Below are 21964 nucleotides of genomic sequence, written 5' to 3'. Positions count from 1 at the left end.
GAGGGAGGGAGTTTGGTTTTCCATATGGAGGAACTGGCTTCCATGCTGACTCTCTGTGACACTGGTCAGGTGAGGCCAGCATAGTTAATAAATGGCATGGTGTACACCCATCATGCCGCAGCTCTTCTGGTAACTAACAGGCATTGTTAAATTGGAAAATGTGCTTCTGGTGTCCCCCGTGAGCACCCAGAGTCAAGCTTTCTGGACTGCCCGTCCTCACCATCCTGAGGATTGGTGCCTCCCAGAGGGCGCAGCTGAACACGGAGTCAACATGTGGCCATCATTTCACACCTCGAAATGTCACTCTGTCCAAGATGCCTCTTAACCTGACTGCAGTTCATTAAAAATTCAGACCTCAGAGTAGAGAACATGAAGAGATTTGGATAGTTAATTAGAAGCTACAGTAGCTCTCCATGACAAAGATATCAGAAATTGATAAAGGATCAATGTTTGCTTATGAGAGGAAGATTCCAAAGAGCAAGCCTATGGCTTTCTAGATTAAAGGAACAGAAAGCAGGAAAATCTGCTCATTTTGCTCCCCTTCCCAAGCTCCTCTTCATCAAACAGGCAGCCTCCTAGGAAAGTCACATGTCTCTGCAGACCTTGATAGTTTCTTAGTGTGTGTATGTCTTTTGTGATTTGGAGAGCATCCCATTTAAAATAGAAATTCATCTTTATCACTTTTTTTTAGAAGCTGTATTACAAGGTACTAGAGCCTATACAATAACGTGTAACAATGCTTCACAACAGGTTCAAAATTCGTTAATCACTTAGTCCGTTACTATCGACTACTTTCATATTTACATTTCCATTGTAAAATGGAATTAAGGTGGTGTTCTAAAAACACATTTAATACTCTGCTGGCATTCTAAGTGGATGAATGACTGTAATTCTACTCTGAGAGTGACAGTTTCCATACTTAATTAACAAGAGAAGTTGAAAACTCAGGAGGCTTTGCCTTCCCTGGAAATTACTGATGTTAAAGGGCAGCTTTCATTAGAAAGGAATACACTTAGGTCTAGTGCATTAGTGGAGAAAAATTTAAAATAATCTATGTTGGTCAAATGCTAATAGGAAAAATTCGTTTGAATGTCAGTTTCTCCACAAGAAAAACCTCCGGGGTGAGCAAGTCATCAGTGTCATTGTTCCTAGGACCTCACTGTGGTCTGATGAGCTTCAGTCTGTGTCCAAGGATTCAGATAGGGTGGGAGTCGAGAATATAACTTTGAAGCCCTAAGATGCAAAGGTCAAACCTAGCTCTGCCACTGCCTTGTCCCATTTGTTTCAGAGACTCTGGGTGTTTTTTAACATATGCTTTTGCCCAGCATACTAGTATTTAATTTAAATGATCAAGGATTTCAGGGCACTGCACAGATTTTTAGATGGTCATTTCAGGGAGAAATCAAATACAGGAAATAATTTACCTAGGACCCTAGAGCGAGCCATGTTCCTTGAACATGGAACCCACAGAACATTCCTGCTTCTCAATCCAATTTTTCATGTACTGTAAGGTTTATTTTCATGCTACCTAAAATTGTACTACTTATAACTCCCATACCTCTGGAGTATTAACCATCGGTGTGTGTCCTGATGAAGAATGTTACGTGATCCTAAAATGCCTTTAACGCTATATGAGGATTCTATTGTTGTAACGTAAAATTGAAAAGGAGACTGTAAACGAGATAATGAACATAGTGTGACCTCTATTTCTTGCTCCTGTGATCTGGGGAAATGAAGCTTTTAGCCCAACTCCTGAACAAGCAGGCTCAGCTCATCTCTGAGGGAGGACTCCCCTCATCAACCACTGAGCCACCCAGGCATCCCTAGAGGTCAGTTTTAATAAAAGCCTGTATTTTGGGACACCTGGGTGGCTCAGCAGTTGAGTGTCTGCCTCCGGCTCAGGGTGTGATCCCAGGGTCCTGGGATCAAGTGCTGCATCAGGCTCCTTGCAGGGAGCCTGCTTCTCCCTCTGCCTATGTCTCTGCCTCTCTCTGTGTCTCTCATGAATAAATAAATATTTTTTAAAAACCGGTATCACATAATTTAACATTAAAATTCCTGAGGTTGATCAAGGTATTATTTATTTTAGTGACTTTTATGGATATCTTTCTAACCTAATACATGTATTTTTGATGCCTTTCTAAATAGCCTATAAATGACTTGTTTTTAAATTGGTAACATAGAGGCTAAGTATGACAAAGTATTAAAGTAGAGTGATGCTCTCCAGGGCTTCGTAGAGCATCTGCATTTACACTGAGTGGCATTAGGCTTTGAGTGCTTCTTAACCATTTCTCTGTCCTCTCCCACCGTCGTCACTTTTCCCTCTGTCTTTTACTCAGCCTAACAGAAACCAGACAACTAAATCTTTTGAGATCCTGCCTAAAATATGAACGAAAGACTTTTGGGTCATCAGAGGGATCGGCTCTGGATAAACCAATTTGGTGCCATCTGACCACTCTTATGTCTTCTTGGTTCTGAGTTGTGATCTGGATGCTGGGAAAGGCTGGTGGCACCTGTGACCTCCTGCCAAGGCCCTGGGTCCTGGCCTTCTGATGGGCAGGCTTTTGCTTTGTAACCAGAGCTCCCTGACACATCTCCTTGCTGTGTCTGCTTCAGTGCTAATTCTGTTTCATTACCTGAGCTCCTAATAGCTGGGATCTTGTTGTTGCTTCTGTGGTCTGCAGCAACCCATACCTGCTTAGCACCTATGAAAACTGATGCAGTGCTAGGGTTTGAATGTTTACATCATGCACAGAGGCTTTCCATTCCAAGTAAGTGCCACAATTATGAAAGCTGCACACAAGTAGGAAATATGCCAGCTAAAAGAATGGTCTAATTTGCAGGCAGCTTACATTGTATTTTGTAAGAATATGTTTGACATTTTAAGCTTTGCTGTGGCAGTAAATTGTACTTCTTCTAGCAGCAGGAGTTATTAAGTCTGTGCCCAGAATAAACCAGACTGTTTTGAAAAGTTTAATTTTTTTCAGTTTTCATACCTCATTTTATAACTGTGTTTGTCTCTTCAGAGATAAGCCTATGAGGAGACACAGTCCATTATTTCTAATTTTAAATAATAAATGCCATTTTATAATCTCCTTCAAAAAAATATGAGTTCTGACTCAAAATTAAAAATAAATAAGACAGGGGATCCCTGGGTGGCTCAGCGGTTTAGCGCCTGCCTTCGGCCCAGGGCGTGATCCTGGAGACCCGGGATTGAGTCCCATGTTGGGCTCCCTGCATGGGGCCTGCTTCTCCCTCTGCCTGTGTCTCTGCCTCTCGCTCTCTCTCTGTGTCTCTCATGAATAAATAAAATATTTTTTAAAATTTTAAAAAATAAAAAATAAAAATAAATAAGACAAAAGATTTAACCTGAAGCTCCTACGGCTGATAGAAGTATTTCTTGGTGATGACCATCCAATACATAATGGGATCTAGGATGCCATCTTCATGGTCTGAATGTTTGTGTCTCCCCCCAAATTCATATGTTGAAGCTCTAACTCTGAATGTGGCTGTATTTGAAGGTGGGGCTAACAAGGAGGTAACTAAGGTTAAATGAAGTCATAAGGGTGGGGGCCCTTATAATGTCCTTATAAGAAAAGAGACCTGAGGCGCACCTGCCATACTCAGTAGAGAGTGCATCTCTTAGTCTTGGGGTTGAGTTCAAGCTCCACATTGGGTGTGGAGCCTACTTAGAAACACAAATCCAAGCAAAGATACTGGAGAACGCTCTCTCCATGTGCACACAGAGGAAAGGTCACGTGAGGGCCCAGCAAGAAGGTAGCTATCTGGAAACCAGAAAGAAGGCTCTTACCAGAAAATAGATTGGTGGCCACCTTCATCTGGGACTTGCCAGTTCCAGAACTGTGAGAAAATAAATATCTACTGGTTAAGCCACCCAGTCCGTGGTCTTCTGTTATGGTCATCCACCCCGACTAAGACACCATCTATTTTGTAACATGCACAATTATTGTGCCAAGAAAGTTGATGACATGCCATCAACGGTAAGATGCACCCTGATACCTATGATGTTAAAACATGAAATGTTAAAAAAAAATTGAAATACAATATTTTAGAAAATTAGTTTTTAAATAACACAAATCATGAAGATGACAATACTGCCTTGAGTTTTTTCACAGATTTTTCTTTAGGAAGGCCAAGAGTTTGCTTCAGTCACCTGATCTCTGTTTTACAGCTTCCTAAACTGTTAGAAAATTAGATGCTGCAGAGCTCATGGATGAGAAAACTCGAGCCAAAAGTGGGCAGATATTAAACCAAAGCTTAAAGTTGTATCGTTTGCACTGAGAACCTAATTCAATTTCCCCAGAAATCCTGAAATGTCTACAAAACAGTGTCTTACCAGGGCCAACTCTGCTCCTACTTCACTAAGAAAATGCAGATTTCTTCATTCTCTCTCCATGCCATCCCCAAGTCTCCTACATCCCTTATCGTCCCCAGGATTGTCAGATGCCTCTCAAAGACCAGCATCTCTCTACTGATGTCATCTTTCCTTGCCTTGGGCCCATCCTCTCTCTCCATCTGCAGCCACTCCCCTAAGAGCGGCCTGTGTGCCTTGCCTACCTCCTTGTCCCTTATTTCAACCCACGGCAGCCTGCCTGCTGTAGAACACTGCTCAATCTCAACAGTCCCTCCAGTTTCCCTGCCACAGGCTCCTAACACTAGGTTTTATAGCAACATCACAGTTTTGAGAAAAACTGTGGTTAAATTGCACAGGATGGTGGTTCTGCTGGCACTTCAAGGACAGCGACAGACCAGAATATACTCTTTCTGAAGCATCTGGTCACCCAGAAGGCAGGAAGCCTTGCCCAGACATTGCTGCCCAGGTGAAGGACCCCGATGCTGAGCAAGACACAAGACAAGGTGGGTATAAGGACCAACAGAAAGAGCATCATGCTGAGATGGGGATCAAGAAAGACGTCAGCTGTGTGTGGAAAGAGCTTTAAGTTCTCTGTCACAGTAGGTGAAACGATGAGAGACTCTTAACCATAGGAAACAAACTTAGAGTTGCAGGAAGGGTAAGGGGTGGGGCAATGGGGTAACTGGGTGATAGACATTAAGGAGGGCACGTGATGGGATGAGCCTGGGTGGTATATGCAACTGATGAATCACTGACCTCTCCCTCCGAAACTAAGATGACATTGTACGTTAATTAACTGAATTTAAATTTAAAAATCAGAATTAAAAAACAAAAACAAAAACCTGATGCCACTGGTGTCACTTATAAATACCTAAAGGCCAACTGGTAAGGAAAAGAAAACTATATAAGCTTCTTAAGGACTAATCCACACATGTACTGATTCTACAAGTCCAGAGGTCCAGCAAACCACACTGCAGCCTCGTTTAAATAAGCAGATCCAGGAAAACAAGGAGTTACTTGGTCCCAGCTTTGTCTAAAGCAGCTGTTGCAGAGAGTATTCAATAACATGTATAAATGCTTTGGTGATTACTATTTGCCTACAATAAAAATTTCCATGTCAAAACAGAACACGGTTTTTTCTCCATTGTTTTATTGGCCAAGTATTCTTTGATGTCCTGTTTCAATGGATGAATCATAATACCCAGCGCACTGGGAATCATTCAAAACCCCAAACTGTGTGGTTAAAAGTTTACAAGCTGACAGTTGAGTCAACGAGGCATACCTTGCCTACAAGCCAGAGAGCCAGCGTTAAGCTGATCTGCTTTTAGCTGCACAAGTGGTGGGATTTCTAGTAGTTTCTGCCGCTTGGAGATTCACTATCATTGTGAAGTGGTATGCTACACATAAAACCAACAATTTTATGCCAGAATGCATCATCTCAATGAGAATTAAAAGCTTCTGGGTGGACGTACTGCCAATACATTTCAAAAGGTCCAAATTTTCATGAGTAGGACAGATTATAAGACAAAAGAGCATAAGTTACTTTGGAAAAAAAAAATCCAGCTCAACATTCTGCTTACAGGTTTCTACATATATGCATATCTGGGTGTGCATGTGTGTCTATACAGCTTTTCTAATGTGTATGGTCTGGTGCGGTTTGCCATAGCTCTGTAGGAATACAGCATTCCTTGCTAGAAATACAAGAGCTAGGTCTGCATATCTGCCCACTTGGGTGCAAGCACTCAAGACCTTCCTGCAGAGGAGAGCCAACGTGGAGAATCCCAGCAGTGTACACAGTGGGAAAAAACGATGGCAGACAGTTGGTGGGACTTGGTGAATGGCTGGGCAGCTTCAGGACCCACATCTTTTCTGGTGTCAGGTGTGTCGATGGATTTCATGGGTCCAGACCCAAGTCTTTAACTAATATGGAAGGAGGTAGTTTGCTCAAAAGTCTGATTGTGTGCATCTTCCTCCTCTGCTAAGAGCTTGAGTGAAAAGCCTGCACCCAAGGTACAGTGTCGCTGATTAGATGTTTCAGCTGGGAATAGATGACAGGACTGCTTTCGCTTCCTTGCTTCATTGGCTTGGAGCCGTGTTCCCTGAACTTGACATGCCATCACCTGGACCCTTGCAGATAACATTTTCTACATCTCTATTCCAGCACCAGGTGAAGTATGTATTAATTTTTTAAGACACATTTTATGCAATTTTTAACTAACATCTTGCATTGCTGTGGGACATTGGTTAAAACTATGAACCAATATTGATATATTATTATTAACAAATGTCCATAGTTTATATTAGGGTTCACTCTTGGTATTCTTCTGTTCTGTGGGTTTTGCCAAATACAAGATGTCACATGTCCATAATTATAGTATCATTTGGAATAGTTTCACGTTTCCATTATTGATCTCCTATACTCCCCGCCCAAGAATCCTGGCAATCACTGGCCTTTTTACTTAGTCCGGACTCATATAGTACTCTTTCCAGAATCTCATATAGTTGGAACTATACAGTATTTAGTCTTTTCTGACTGGTTTCTTTTACTTAGCAATATTTATTTAAGATTCCTTCATTTCTTTTCACAGCTTAGTAAATATTTTCACCATTGAATATCATTCTATTGTATGGATATACCACAGTCTATCTGGTCACCTACTGAAGGACATGTTGGTTATTTGCAATTTGGGGATGTTTACGTTATAAACACCTGTGTGCAGGTTTTCATGTGGACTTGCCTGATAGTATTTCAGTCCCCACTGATACAGGTGTGGTCTGATGAGAACAGACCGTGGGTACTATTCATTCTGAAAAGCTGTAAGATATTCACTTTGGGTCCATTTTTCTCAAAGCTCCTTAGTACCTGTGGGGCTGTCAGCTACCATTTCTGATTGGCAGATTAACCTCTGCTGATGTATTTTTCTGAAACATGGCTATTATCAGTGACCAAAAATGTATCCTCAAGGCTGCTGTTACAGATGAATTAGTTTCTTTATTGACTCCAGAGAGGGTTGACATCTGCCACAGAGACACAGAGGGAAATGTGGCAATTCCTTTTTTGTTCCAGACATGTCAACATTACTTCCCAGGTCTATAAATCCCTAGTGGAAATAAAGTGCTTAAAATTTCAGATGATAAGTTATATTTTGATGCTTCTATTTCCATGAAGGGATTATCTAAGTTCATATCAGATGTACCAATGTTCTTGACATTGACTTTCTGATATCTACTTTTATAGCCAAAAGAAGAACATTCTTCTCAGTATCCAGAAAGTCCACATTCCCCTGTAGCCTGTCTCCTTTCAGCTCAGCTTCCACATCAACAGATGGTGGTTAGTTCTGTTGCCCGTTTCCAGGAAGTTCATGGTCTCCTGTGTTACAAAGATGTTCTAGGTCACATGGAGCCTACTGTTGTTCAATCTCATGCTGTTATTTTCTGGTTCTTTATGCTGCTGAAGGCCATTCACTTGACTCAGATTCTGACGGTCTAAATGCCAGCCCTTTTTCCTTAGAAACATCTGTGATCGATGCATCATGGTAGTGGAGACAGAAAAACTGGCTTCCTTTCTTGTGTGGAGATGGAATTTGAACCCCTAGGTGCTTTTTTTAGCAGGCGGTTTCTTGAAATTGTCTGTATCAACTGATTTTTCTAACGAATTCTGTAGAGGCATAGCCAGACTCCAGTCTAACAGAGTACTATATTGAAATAGTATGACTGGAAAGATTCTACAATGGAAAAGAATGTTCTTTTTCCCTCTATTTTTAATTTCTCCATTTAAAAATCAATATTGTGGGTATACATCCAAAAGGATGGAAAGAAAAGGCTCACAGATGTATGTGTACACCCATGTTCACAGCAGCATTATTCACAAGAGCCAAAGGTGGAAGCAACTTAAGTATCCATCTACAAATGAATAGATTTTTTTAAATGTGGAAATAAATACAGTGGAAAAATAGTCATCATTAAAAAGAAAGGAAACTCTGATACATGCTACAACATGGATAAAGCCTGAGGACATTATGCTAAGTGAAATAAGCCGGTCGCAAAAGATCAGTTTATTACTCCACTAATGTAATGCACCTGGAGTGGTCAGATTCACAGAGACAGGAAGTAGAATGGTGGTTGCCAGGAGTGAAGGGAGTGAAGGGGAGAGGTGCATGGGGACTTACTGTTTAAAAGGTACACTTTCAAGAAGGGCAAGATGATAAAAATTCTGGAGATGAATGATGATAATTGCACAACAATATGAATATACTTAATGCTTCTGAATTGTATACCTCAAGATGGTTTAAATCTACATTTTATGTTATGTATACATTACCACAATTTTTAAGAAATCAATATTGCAGTTAACGCAGTAATGTTACACAACCCAGTATCTTAATCTTGGGTGACCATAAATCCTGGTTTGCTTGCTTCTGTCCCCATTTCTGCTTCTTTTCCCAGGGCAATCACTAGTAGTGCCCCTTTCACTCTTAAAAGTGTCCCAGATTGAACAACAAGTCATCTGATCACTCTAGATCTATTTCACAATTGCATATATCATTGCATTGACATTTTCAATTTGTAAATGTCTTAACATTCAGGATGTGCTTGCATTTTCTCAAGTACTCTATAAATTCAATGTCCTATAGAATATTATGGGTTCTGATCTTTTTTTTTGAAACTTAAAACAACATCCATTTATTCACAGTTCTGTGGGTCTGAAGCTTGGAACATGGCTGAGTTTCCTGCACAGGATATGATAAAGCTGAAATTAAGATATTGGTCAGGCCAAGCTATCGCCCAGAGGCTCTGGGGGAAAAGTCTACTTCCAAGCCCATTTTTGGAATTGAATTCAATTTCTTGTAGTTGTAGGATGGAAGTCCCTGATAGCACTGAGGACCCCCTTTCCTTGCTACCACCCTTGACATTTTTTAATTCTGAACGTTGACTAAAGTACCATTAAGCAGCCCTCTTTTCTTACAAACTCACTATGTCTTTAAACACTAAAACCCTCTAACTTGTGACAAGCTCACTTCAGTTTCTGTAGGTTAAAGGGACCAGATAAAAGGCCCAGTCCAAGACAATTGACATTTTTTGTCTCTTTTTTGTTTTAGCTGCCTTTTTGTTGTTTTGCTATTATTAAAAATATCCATAGATATTCTTTGAAGTCAGAAATACATCTGTGTTTCAATTAACTCTGCCTTTTACCTGACCATGAGAAAATCCCCCACTTGTTCTTTGAGAAAGCCACTGTTTTCCATACTGATGATAAGAGTACCATATTACCCACCAACCCTTTCTTACTGACTCCCCCAAAGGATCCGTCTCTCAAAGGCAGAGCCATCTATCTTTAGCTCCCAGCAACAAGAACCACCAAAGGAGATTCTTGACATCCACAACTTGAGTCAGTGACTAAACAATCATTCAATGATGTTCAAATACTAGTCTTGTTTATCCTCAAATTTTGCTTTAAAAAATAAACCAAAAAACTATGCTTTCTCTACCCACCTCCTGCTTCAACTTAGCCCATCAATGATCTAACTAACCAGAGAGTGAGTTCAGATTTGGATGTTCTTCTACTTTATAATACATGGAAAATTGAGAGATTTTGATTTTCAATCCATAAAAGGAGTTGTGTCCTACAGCTTAATCTGCAACTAAGCTCCATGTAGCCAAAGATAAGAACTCATCCTCCTTATCATCCAGTGGGAGGGAAATCCAGGTTTTTCTTTTGCATGTTTACTCAAAAATGAATGAAAGAGATAAACTGTGGGAAGGGGGAATCAGAGATCATAACGTGTTACCATAACATAGATTAATGCTACTTACTTTCCCTTACAATTAATCGAATAATGTAAATGAAATGAAATGAATGAAAACCGTGTAATATTAGATTCAAACAGTTCCCTCCTGAGAATATACTGTAAGTGGGGCTTAGGTGGGGGCTCAGGATGGAAGACAGTGGATTGGTCTTGAAGCCACATTTACAGAGCAAGAGCACTGTTTTGGTGGCTTGAGTGGAGGGGCTAAACTCTTGGTGTCACCACTGGACTTGGAAGAACATATTCATATTATAGTGTGGTTGACCCCAGGAAGCATTTGTAATTCTGCATTTAAACTGCTTTCATCACCTCCTGGAGATGGTATCTCAATGGAGTGTTGCCTTTTGAGATGAAAAAATTAATTAAAAATAGGTATACGTCATAGAATGACAAATTCACTGAGTTACCCCATTTGTTTCAGCTACTCTGCTCTCATTTTCTAGCTCCAAATATCAGAGGCAAATATAAAATGACTTTATTCAATAAGCAAGATTCATTCCTAGATGTGCTAATGGAATTTCTGACTGCCGATAAATGATAATTTATTACATAGTGATAGCAAAGATTCAACCACATTTACTTTAATGGTTAGCAAAAACAAACAAACACAGAATCTAACGAGCACTGGGGTATGAAATAAGTGATTAGAGTGAATACTCCAATTCTAATCTCCAAATAACAGGTCATCTCTAACTTTGTAATCCTTTTTTTTTTTTAATTTTTATTTATTTATGATAGGAACACAGTGAGAGAAGAGAGGCAGAGACATAGGCAGAGGGAGAAGCAGGCTCCATGCACCAGGAGCCCGACGTGGGATTCGATCCCGGATCTCCAAGATCGCACCCTGGGCCAAAGGCAGGCGCCAAACCGCTGCACCACCCAGGGATCCCTAACTTTGTAATCCTTAAAAAAAAAAAAAGAAAAGAAAAAGAAAAAAACACCATTCAAGTTATAGGATAAAGAAAAATTTGGTACAAACACAGATACATGGATAATGCATCGAATGAAAGAGCCAGCCTGCCAGGAGCTATTTCTCTTATGAGACACCACATTCTCCCTTTGTAGCACTATGCATTAAATGTAGGCTGTCTGGGACTTTGGTGGGAAGGACTTTTTTAGGTATCAATTCTCCTGGTATTTGACTTTGATGACTAAACCGAAACAAAGGAATATTATTTCACATTCAAGCAGAACCACATGCCGAGGCAGGTGCTTGGTAATTTTTAGTTATTTATTTGCCTGATGCTTTTTCCAGCAATTTCGACTATAATGACTATAATATCCATCTGTTTGAAATGGAAATTGGTTAGCAACTAGATCCTTTTTGGATTCTTACAATATATCACCTACCTGCTTAGAATGAAATATGCCACCTAAGGCTCTGATGAAATACGTTTTAGATATGTGCAAGACGTGACAGGGTGTCACTCCGCATTCATTCCAGTCTCCTCCAAGGGTGAAATCCTCCATCTGGGAGGCTGGAAAGGTGTAAACTACATTTCCCAGAATTCCTTGCAGCAAGAGCCTGGGCACAGATGAGCTTCTCCTGATGAGCTGGGTGAGAAGGGAGGGAGAGGATGTATAAAAAATATATGCTTGCAAATTTGTTTCTGTTGTTGGTAGCTGTGTTCAGTCACTGGCTTCCTGGGTGGAGTGGCGCTTCGTAGCAGCTTCTCTGATCACTGTGCTCTTGATTGTCAGCAGCTCCAGTGGTGGCCCTGATTCCCAACCTCTACATGGTAGCAATGATGGCAACAGCCCTGGGGGCCCAGTTCAGCTGTGCTGTCTGGGTGTCATCCCTCGATCTCAGCCTCAGCCCTTTTCTCTCCTTTCAGTGGCAACCTTTTCTTCCAACCTTCCTGCGAGCACCCAGTTCCCATATGAAGCCCCTTTCTGCTTACAGTAGTTAGGGTAGTTTCTATTCGCCACCGCCGCCTCCAGGTACAGGGAAGAAGGGACTGATGAGGGCATTCAGTGCACAAAACAGCAGGTCTGATGCCTGGGGATAACTGCAAGAAGGAAAAAGCTTGTATCCCTCTGACATCTGTGGTTATCCATGAAGAACAGGAGAAAGGTCAAGGGCCATGCCATCCAGAACTACCCAAAATGAGGCCAACACCCTACGGACTGAGGTTAAAGCCAAAGCATAATTATAAAGGCTGAGAACTAATTATGGGGACCCCTAGAGAGAGAAAGAAACATAAAGGAAAAAAATGACAAAGGAGAGAGGAAGGAAAAAGAAGGGAATAGGTAATAACAGCGAATAAAACCATGCATGTGGGGAAGAGAATCAGATACCAAATCCTTCACTGAGTTTGCCTGGATGGTGCGGGAGAGCAACCCACCAAGGATGCATGTTGCTTCCTGCCACGGCCCAGCAGGCCCATGTCACATTTCCTCAGATCTGGGCTCAGGCTCCTCACACACGGACTCAGGAGGGCTTTCCAGGGGTGAAATACAAGTGAATCAGTCCCTACAGCTCCTGAATAGATATATAGATTCAAACTGGATAAATAGGCATATTTTGTGTATTTCCAGCTCTGCTCTGTACATGTATAGAACAAATAGATTTGCATACATGTATACAGGGGAGCTAGAAACATGTAAAATATGTATATTAAACTAAGATCTATTAGATGTTTAAAAAGAAAATTGATCCCAATGGTTTTAAAGTAGGATGATGAGTAATGCAAAGACCTGACAAATGAGTCAGTTATGGTAAATATTGGTTTAGGTTCTGATCGACTTTACAAAATGATTGTAAACATCTTTTTTATAATTTAATAGTCGTCTGAAAGCCTAAAGTAAGTTGTTTACACAAAACAAGAGTTCTACTAACACTGTAATCTTTAATATAAAAGAAAAGAAAATGTGTCTCACAGGCTGGGCCTACTGTCCCTGCCTCACTGACAACATTGCCCCTTCTTTGAAGATACCTGTGTTCTCTTTGGCCGGCCCCTACAGTATACCTGCACATGCAGAGTCTCCCTACAGTATACCTGCACATGCAGAGTCTCTGCAGGGCCTCAGCCTTACATATTAAAGGTTCTTTCTTCCCCAAGAAAGGATCATGCTTTATAACCCCAACATCACTGCCTGAAGCAAGCATTTTTAACATCCCTCCCATCACAGGTCAAATTCCCTGTTTCTGCCCTCGACATCTTGCCTGCCTCCCACTGAGCACAAGGATAATTACAGATTTACTTACATATTACCAGCAGACATGTATTTTATGAGAGGTGAGGCCTGTTTTTCTTGCTATTGTATTCTGAAGGCTTAGCATGGTACCTTAGGTGCCTAAGCAATGCTGAAGATTGAAAAGCTGAAGGAATGTCATTGCTGCTTCATCTCCAAAGTCCGAATACACAGACTGCAAAACATGTAACTGCCCTCGGGGAAACTAGGAATTATTATCATTTTACGAGGACCATACTTCTAATGGCATTAATAGAAACTAGCCAATTGCATGTTTATATTCTATTTTGGAATTTCACTCAGTCATCTCTCCCTCCCCTTACTATCTCATCATTATTTCCAAAAACCACCCACAGGAAATCTCTTTAACCCAGATAAGCCAAAGGCCTGACTAAAGTGGAGGATATGTAGGTTTGACGGGGTGAGGCTCTCGCTCCCAAAGGACACTAACTACTAGGAGTCTGGTGTATACTACAGTGTATACTATGAGAGCATACTAAGTGTACCGGGACAGGAGAATGACCCATTTACCTCAGCATTCAATGCTACTGTCAGTTACACAGCAACCCCTGCATAGCCCCCAGGAGATGACATTTAACACATTTTGCCTTGTAGGACTGCTCACGATGTGCTGACTGCACACTCGACATTCCATATAAATTATTCCATTTGCTTCTCACAGCCACATCAGGAAGTCTCATGATGGCCATTTCACAGATGAGGAAATGGCTCAGAGATGGGATTCACTCCAGGTGATCCAATGCAGCCTCTAAATTCCTTCTGTTGAGTGGTTAGAAGTTTGCCTGGATGGGAAGTAAGTACCCAAAGTGAATGATGTCAACTCCTTTGGGATACCTGTTAGCCAGGGGCTCTATGCTAAGTTCTCTCTTAGGACATCAAGAGAAGAAAATCACAAAAGCTGAAGGGCATTCAGCTGGCCATTTAACACTATACTTGCAGACCTTCCAGGGACCAAACTATACCAGAATCAGGCTCCATTTTTATTCTTTCAGTCTGTTCTTATTTTAAGATTGATTGATTGAATTAGAGAGACTGTGAGTCAGGGGAGGGGCGGAGGGAGAGAATCTTCAAGCAGACTCCCTGCTGAATGTGGAGCCCTACCAAGGGCTCCAGCTCATAATTCTGAGATCATGACCTGAGTGGAAACTAAGAGGTCGGCCGCTTAACCAAGTGAGCTACCTAGGCGTTTGTTCTTAAATAAATCCGCAGCATCTTAAAACTTTCAAGCCAGTCATCTCAGAGCACTTCCTTGTTTACTCACAAGTAGAAAGGAAGGTTGCACAGACAAGTGCGGACAGCCTCATCTCAGCAACACATTAGACCAAGAGCTAAATCACAATGAGAGCTTGACTCAATTCCTATTTAAAATACACACCAGGACATCACCATGCAATAAATATAAAGATTTAGTCGTATGTTTTTCTCAACATCAAGGAACTGTATATTGCCAAGCTTATCTGGTCCTTCCTGCCTTCTTCAAAGCAGTGAGAGAGGCTTCATCATAATGTGGTTCAAATTTTGGATACCAGTTCTCTAAAGGTGCACAGGAATTATTCGCAGTGACATGTCTATAAGTATTCACATATCCACCTGCCAGAAACACTATAAACATTAATACCTTCTTTAGAGTCCTCTTAATCCCCAGTAATATTTGGCTTTAGAAAAATCCACATAAACAGAGACTTAAGATTTATTGGGAAAACACCTCTGCCTCTCCATTTGCAAACAGAATTAACCATCCATAGTATTTTCAATTTCATATCCCGCCGGTAAGTAAAATTTTATTAAAACCGTGAACTACCTTGGTGATTTAGATGTATTCAAACACACACTCAAAAAGACAAATTATTTCCGGAGAGCATCATTATGGCAATTGAACCTTTCTAGAGACAGGCTTTCTCTGGAATTAGAAGAAGAGCCTATAGAGAGAGCTTCCCTTCTCAAATCTGCCCAAAGGCATTAATAAAGCAGTAGCCTCTGGCACGGTTCCCTTAGTGAGGAGATGCTTTCCGACTTGTCAAGGGTCTCCTTTAGAAGAAGTCAATGTGCAATCAGTGGCCGTCAGGGAGTCACTTTCATTCCTCTCAAATGATCCTCCCCTCTGAGCTCCTCCAAAGATCCTTCACCAACACTGGAGAGCCCTTTACACCGCATTTTCCATCAGGCATCAAGGACAGAAAAACCTACAGTCCTCCCTTCTCTAAACTTCAAACCAAATTAACCATTCATTAGCCAGTAATGTCAAGGATTCCACACTCTGATGAGTCACAGGAATAATATTACATTTAGCCACCACCGAAAGGAGGAGTTCAATGTTCAATGTCAATCGTTGCCTGGAACACTGCTAATAATCCAAACGGTATAGACATTTTCTAGCTCTTTGCCCACACGAAAATGTTCAATATACACAGAAATTCTTGCACACCGACCGATATCAAGCTGTGCACGTAGGTGTGTAAACCTGTAAAGGCTTCCCCTCTTTCTACACAAAGCGTTTGTATGCTTACAATATCACCCCTAGGAGCCCAGGGGACACCACCTGCGCCTATGCAAGTATTATGCAAATCCTACCAGCGCGTTTCGAAATTCCTTCTTAAACTGTATTTCTGTCCTCGGCTTTGACTATTTCACTAAGTTCTTTCAGGTCACCCCCAAAATATCGTGACAAACTTTCTGGCTTTAAGTCATCTCAGCTCACCGCCTCCTGCTAGTTAAAAATCAATCCCCAAGTGGTAGCTTCTACAGGGAGAGACACGCGTGCACCCCATGAATGCAATTTTCACCTTGAGGTCACCCAACGTGTCCCCCGCTGCTCCGAGCTCCGAGTCCCCCGGGCTCACGGCCGAAGCGCGCCCCGCAATCCCCTAGCGCGCGGCAGGCTCGCCTGCTAGGGTCACGTCTAAGTTTCCAAGGTAAACAGGTCACTCCGGGGACTGGAACGACAGAGGAAGGGCGGGAACTCACCTGGGCGGCCAGGCCCGCGCCGCGGGGCCCGAGCGCGCCTGGCGACCCGCCGCGCCCCCGGTCCCGCGCCCCGCGCCCCGCGCCGGCGGCCCCAGGCCGGGCAGGAGGCTCCCGCCGGGCACGGTCGGGGCACGGTCGGGGCGCGGGCGGGGCGCGGGCGGCGCCGCGGAGCCCGGCAGTGGCAATGCTCCCCCGGAGCCGGGAAGAGGCAGCCGCTCTTGCATCCGAGCCGGGGGCCCGGCCGGGTGCGACCTGCACCCCTCGACCCCCTTCGGTGGAGCGGGAGAGCGGAAGCAAGAGGGCAGCCCAGACGGCGCGCGCGGGGCAGCGGGGCGGGGAGCGCGTGCCCGTGGGAGCGCGCGCCGGCCGAGCCGCGGCTCCGGGGGCCTCCAGCGCCCCGGGGCTCGGGGCCTCCGCGCGGCCGCCGCGACAGCAGCGGGGGGACGGCCCGCGGCCCGGCGCGCGGCTCCCCGCCCCCGCCGCCTCCCCGCCTCCCCGGGCCGCCCCCACCTCTCGGGAGGCGGCGCTTGGGCTCCGGCGCTCCGGGCGCCTCCGCGCGGGGGGGTGACGGCCTCGGAGGGCGGCGGTGCCGGGGCCGGCGGCGACCTTCCTGCCTCCTCCGCGGGCTCTCGTCCTGCGTCCCCGCCGTGGCGCGCCCTGGGTGGGAGGGACGCCGCGGCGAGGGCACCTGGCCGGAGCGCGGCCACGCAGTACCTGGGGCGGCTACGACGTGACGCTTCAGCGCCGCTTCTCGCCTTGGGTTCCCGCAACCACCTGCTTCCAGGGAGACGATCCGGTGGATGCGATGACCTAGAATCAAGGGCCTTAAGTCCAGGGGGCCAGTGCCCGAGCCCCCGGGTCTTTTTCGCTGAAACGGGGTGCCTGACCCGTTAGGAGTTTGCAAAGCCAGCCCCATCCAAACAGCATCCAGCGGGGCCGGGATGGAATTTAGGTTAGAGGTCTCTGTGCTAAAACCCGCCGCCTCGTCCCCCACCCTCAGCCCCACGCACGCCTTCCTGCTGCAACTACGCTCTGCCAGGCCCTTAGCGTGATAACCCGCAACCCCTATTGCAAACAACCCACTGATCACCAGAGGCCCGTGTACTTGTAAAAAAAAAAAAAAATGCACGTGCCCATATTGAAAAATTAACATATATAGTAATTGCTGTGTTGCCCTTTGTGTATGAAGCTGATGTGTTCCTGATTCCAAGGAGGAGGGAGGGAGCTTCATGCTGAGCTGTTTTCCGGGCACGGTCTTTTTGTGGGGACCCTACTACAGGGCTCACTGGTGTATTTAAGATGCTACTAAGAGAATAAGTGGAGATGCGCACACGCAGCTTGTGATTCTGAACCTACTAGAGCAACAGTACGTTGGGGTAGGGAAGGGAACCTTTGCTTGGGCATCTTTAGCACCATGTCCAGGATAATGAAATTGATCTTCCCTTTTTCTCCCTTTTGCATTTAAAAGGGGAACAGAAAATCAGGAGTCTGATTTTACATGTTCCTCTTGAGCTGGATGCCAGCCCACTGAAGTGCCACTGCTCATTTTTATTTCTATTCAATGGAGCTACAATTGCAATACGTCCTTGAGTGCAAGATATGTACTGGATACTGTGATGTTCCTTGCCATCTTCTAACAGTGCCGTGGGGGACAAGGCACACCTAAATTAGTATAGTGACTTACACACAGTGGAGGCCTAATACATATTTGTCAAGTGAATGGGGTCTCAACAAAATGTGATTTTAAAAAAGTGCCCTGTTTTAAAATCTGTGGGAAAGCATGAGGGAAATCAGTTATAGGTGATGTGGTCAGGGAAGGCATCCTGGAGGGGGCGACCTCTGCAGGATTTTAACAGGGAGAACCCTCCAAGGAATGGAAGAAAGTCTGTTTACTATATTTTTGAGATATGGCAGAGGCAGAGGCTCTTAACATTTTGTGGGAAATAGGCTCATATAAAAATCTGAGAGAAGCGTTGGAGCTCTCCCATATAAAAAACAAATGCAAAAAGATTTGCATATATTTTCTGGGATTTCACAGACTGGCTAAAGCGTATCTATGAATCCCTAGAGGTCTGTGGACTTGAGTTACCATTTCATTGTTTGGAGGCAGGGAGAAAAATAAAGTGATTATTCTATTCGAGGCCATCATAAGAGGCATTTCCATGGCCACCAACGGCCTTTGGGTTGAGGAAATAGAAAAGTGGGCTATAAAATAAATTTACACACTAGAGAAGCAGGGCACTCCCTCCCTTGAAGCTTGGGCATAGCACTTGTGTTCTTTTGGTACCTGAGAATTTCACTTTCATCTCTCAGCAAAAAGATAAACTAAAATATGACTGTCAAACACTGGCAGTTACAGATTGGGGAGTGGGGGTTGGGGCGGGTGTTGTATTATGATCTCCTTATTTGTGATGTTGGACAATTTTCATGAAAAAAATCTTTGATTTTGTCTCTCCAGTGGACATAACCAGTTCTATGACATTTCTTAATTTGGCATGTTAAAACAGAAATTTTGTATTAAAAGTTTTTTTTTAAGAAATAATACAAGTATGCCAGTGATGCCCCATGTAAGATTCCAGGAGTCTCACTTTATCCACATTTTCACTTTCCATGGTCTTAGTTACCTGGCCATCAAATGCAATCTGGAAGCAGGTGCTCCTCCTTCTGACCCATCAGAACATCAGAGGTCACCTGATGCTGCTTTGTGGTGATGGGGCCATTTTATCATCTCACATCATCATATAAAGGGTGAGTACAGGACAATAAAATATCTTGAGAGATGGACACCACTTTCACATAACTTCTATTACAGTATATTGTTATAATTGTTCCATTTTATTATTAGTGTTGTTATTCTCTTTGAATAACAGAGATCCCTTTGTGGCATCCACTGAGGGTCTTGGAAGGTATCCCCTGTTGACAAGGGAGACAACCATATTATTAATAAGTAAAGTCTATATAGAAACAATAGGTCTTGGGATCTCTGGGTGGCTCAGCAGTTTAGTGCCTGCCTTCAGCCCAGGGCATGATCCTGGAGTCCCAGAATCGAGTCCCGCATCAGACTCCCTGCATGGGGCCTGCTTCTCCCTCTGCTTGTGTCTCTGCCTCTCTTTCTCTCTCTCTCTGTGTCTCATGAATAAATAAATAAAATCTTTAAAAAAAAAAAAGAAACAATAGGTCCTCTCTTACAGTTAATTATGAAGCGTGCTGGTGATGGTCTCAACAGAAGTTAAATCACTGTGGAACATTTAAGAAGTGTTCTGTTTCTTTCTAAATTTACACTTCATTTTATATTTCCCTTATTATATATATTTATATATCATATTTCACTTATATTAGTGAATATATTATATGTACTAATTGTAAATATATAAAATGTGTCATATTGAAAATATAACATGAATATATATAATATTGTATGTGTTATATATTATTACATAATGTTATTATATATGATTATTATTATGTAGCTTAGTCAACTCAGTTCCTTTATTAATTAACTCTGGGTCTGGCATGTGCCTCTTGAGCAGATGGCAGGCCAAGGTTCTCTGAGTATCTGCCCTGAGCCCTTTGGAGAAAGGCAGTGACAGTGGTTCCTCACACTGAGGTACCATACTTACCATCACATGACTCACCGAACAAAGGATTTGCGCCCATCAAAAGGAGCTATCTGTGGCCTATAAGGCAGTGACTGGAAGCATGCTGTCAGATAGATATATCCTGTGTAGAGGATGAGACCTGATGAGTTCATTTCCTAAGTGTCTTAGAGGCAAGGCCTGGGTTTAAACCCAGACAGTGAGAGCCCTAGAGCCTGTGTTCTTTTTTTTTTTTTTTTTAAGATTTTATTTATTTATTCATGAGAGACAGAGAGAGGCAGAGACATAAGAAGAGGGAGAAGCAGGCTTCCTGCAGGGAGCCTAATGTGGGACTGGATCCTCGGACCAGGATCATGCCCTGAGCCAAAGGCCGACACTCAACCACTGAGCCACCCAGGTACCCTTCTAGAGCCTGTGTTCTTAACCACTCTTCTTCACTGCCCCAAGAGAGGCAAAGACAGAGTTAAACTGAGCCAAGCACATGACTGAGTTACACTGGAGGGTCAATGAATGCCTTGACAACTGAGGAACTCACCCTACTGAGGAACCCTACCCAGGGCTGGGTTTCCATGTTAACCTTCCAGGACCTTCTGAGTTGCTTATGGCTGTGGAGACCACTGCTTGTTCTTCCTTACTTTCTCATGGAGCTTCATAAGTAAATAATATCAGTGTAGATAACTTGAATAAGCACAACTGTGTGATAGCATACTGGTCACCTATAACACCGCCATCATGACAGGAGGGAGAGCTTTAAGTATTCTGTTCATGGCTCTTTTTTTTTTTTTTTTTTAGGCTCTTCTTTCCTCCTACTAAAAACAGAAGATTCCTTCTTGAGATGCTATTTGAAATCAAATTTCTGCAAATCAAATCACATTTTTTAACTGAATTTTTTCTTTTAGTGAAGTAAATCTTTTTCCACAAAAAATAGCATTTGTTTTCTGTGAACCATTTTGAAAATTATATCTAGAGTTTAGCTGTTATTATTTTTCACCATTTGTTTAATGGAAATATGGGAGGAAATATAATCAATAAATACTAAAATCAAATTATTTCATGTTACTTCTGCTTGAGATCCAATACCAGCTCTCCACTGCTTTCTAAATACCACGAATCCGGTAGCCTATGGCATAGTGCCCCTCACAGCCTGGCCCCAGCCTCTCTGGAGATTTCTCCAGCTTATACAGCCCTCCATTCCACACCTCTAGTTTCCTGAGTTATTACTTTTATGTACAAATTCACATAAGCTATTTTCCTAGAGCTTGTAACTATTTATTTGGTTCTCATTGCCTGTCACAGTTCTTGGCATTTAGTTAGAGCTTAATGCACATATTTGAATTAATTAATTTTCATATGTTGCCATAAGCCTCAAGCTATGCTGCATGATACTTATATAACTATTTTATTCCTTTCAACTCTGGCTGTCTACTACATAAAAAAAACCCTGGTCTGAGTACTGGCTATTAACCACTTGGGTGCTTATCTATTATTACTATAATAGACACTTAAAAAAAAACATAGCTGTGTTCTTTCCTTCATTTGTCTTCCTTTCAAAGTCTTTCCATATTTTTGAGTGATTTTAACTGGTTTAGCATGATAATATCTTGGTGCATAAGAAAATGGGACTTCTCAACGAGTGGAATTGTAAACTAAGGTGAGATTAGCTACAGATTACAGGAAGAAATTGTGAGGTGCTCCCAAAATGATCATTGTAGGAGACTGGAGATAAAACAGTCTGACAACAGGGATAGAAAAGGCTCAAGCTTTGTGACCTCATTGGTTTTAAAGGATTCCCCATAATAAAGCAGTCAGACTGGCCTAGGGATCAAGGAGCTCATAGCTGTTGATACTATAAATCAGCACATTCTAGGAACAGAAGCACTAACCACATACAGTCCTTGGCATTCGAGGTGAGCATGGGCTGGGCTTCCGTGTTCCCCTCACCAAGTCTTAAACCATTCATTTCTCCAGCCACTCTGGTGCCAACAGAGACTGGAGCTACTGCCTTT

General features: G+C 42.9%; 1 protein-coding gene across 6 annotated transcripts in view; it reads right to left on the bottom strand.

The window, feature by feature from the left end:
* Window positions 1-17614, bottom strand: part of TRMT9B (tRNA methyltransferase 9B (putative)) — a 71729-nt gene extending 54115 nt beyond the window's left edge. For 2 of the 6 annotated variants that reach the window (XM_072763588.1, XM_025993525.2), the window contains exon 1: window positions 16182-16319. The gene's annotated coding sequence lies outside the window, so the exon portion shown is untranslated. Of the gene's footprint in view, window positions 1-11532; window positions 12192-16181; window positions 16332-16362; window positions 16778-17076 lie in introns of those variants that run through there. The other 4 variants (XM_025993524.2, XM_072763586.1, XM_072763585.1 and 1 more) reach the window with 4 other exon arrangements.
* Window positions 17615-21964: the final 4350 nt, after the last annotated feature.

The sequence above is a fragment of the Vulpes vulpes genome, chromosome 7 (assembly GCF_048418805.1).
Source record: "Vulpes vulpes isolate BD-2025 chromosome 7, VulVul3, whole genome shotgun sequence".
Taxonomy (NCBI): Eukaryota; Metazoa; Chordata; class Mammalia; order Carnivora; family Canidae; genus Vulpes; species Vulpes vulpes.
Note: the sequence above shows the minus strand (reverse complement) of the source record. Positions and strands in the feature narration are given on the sequence as shown.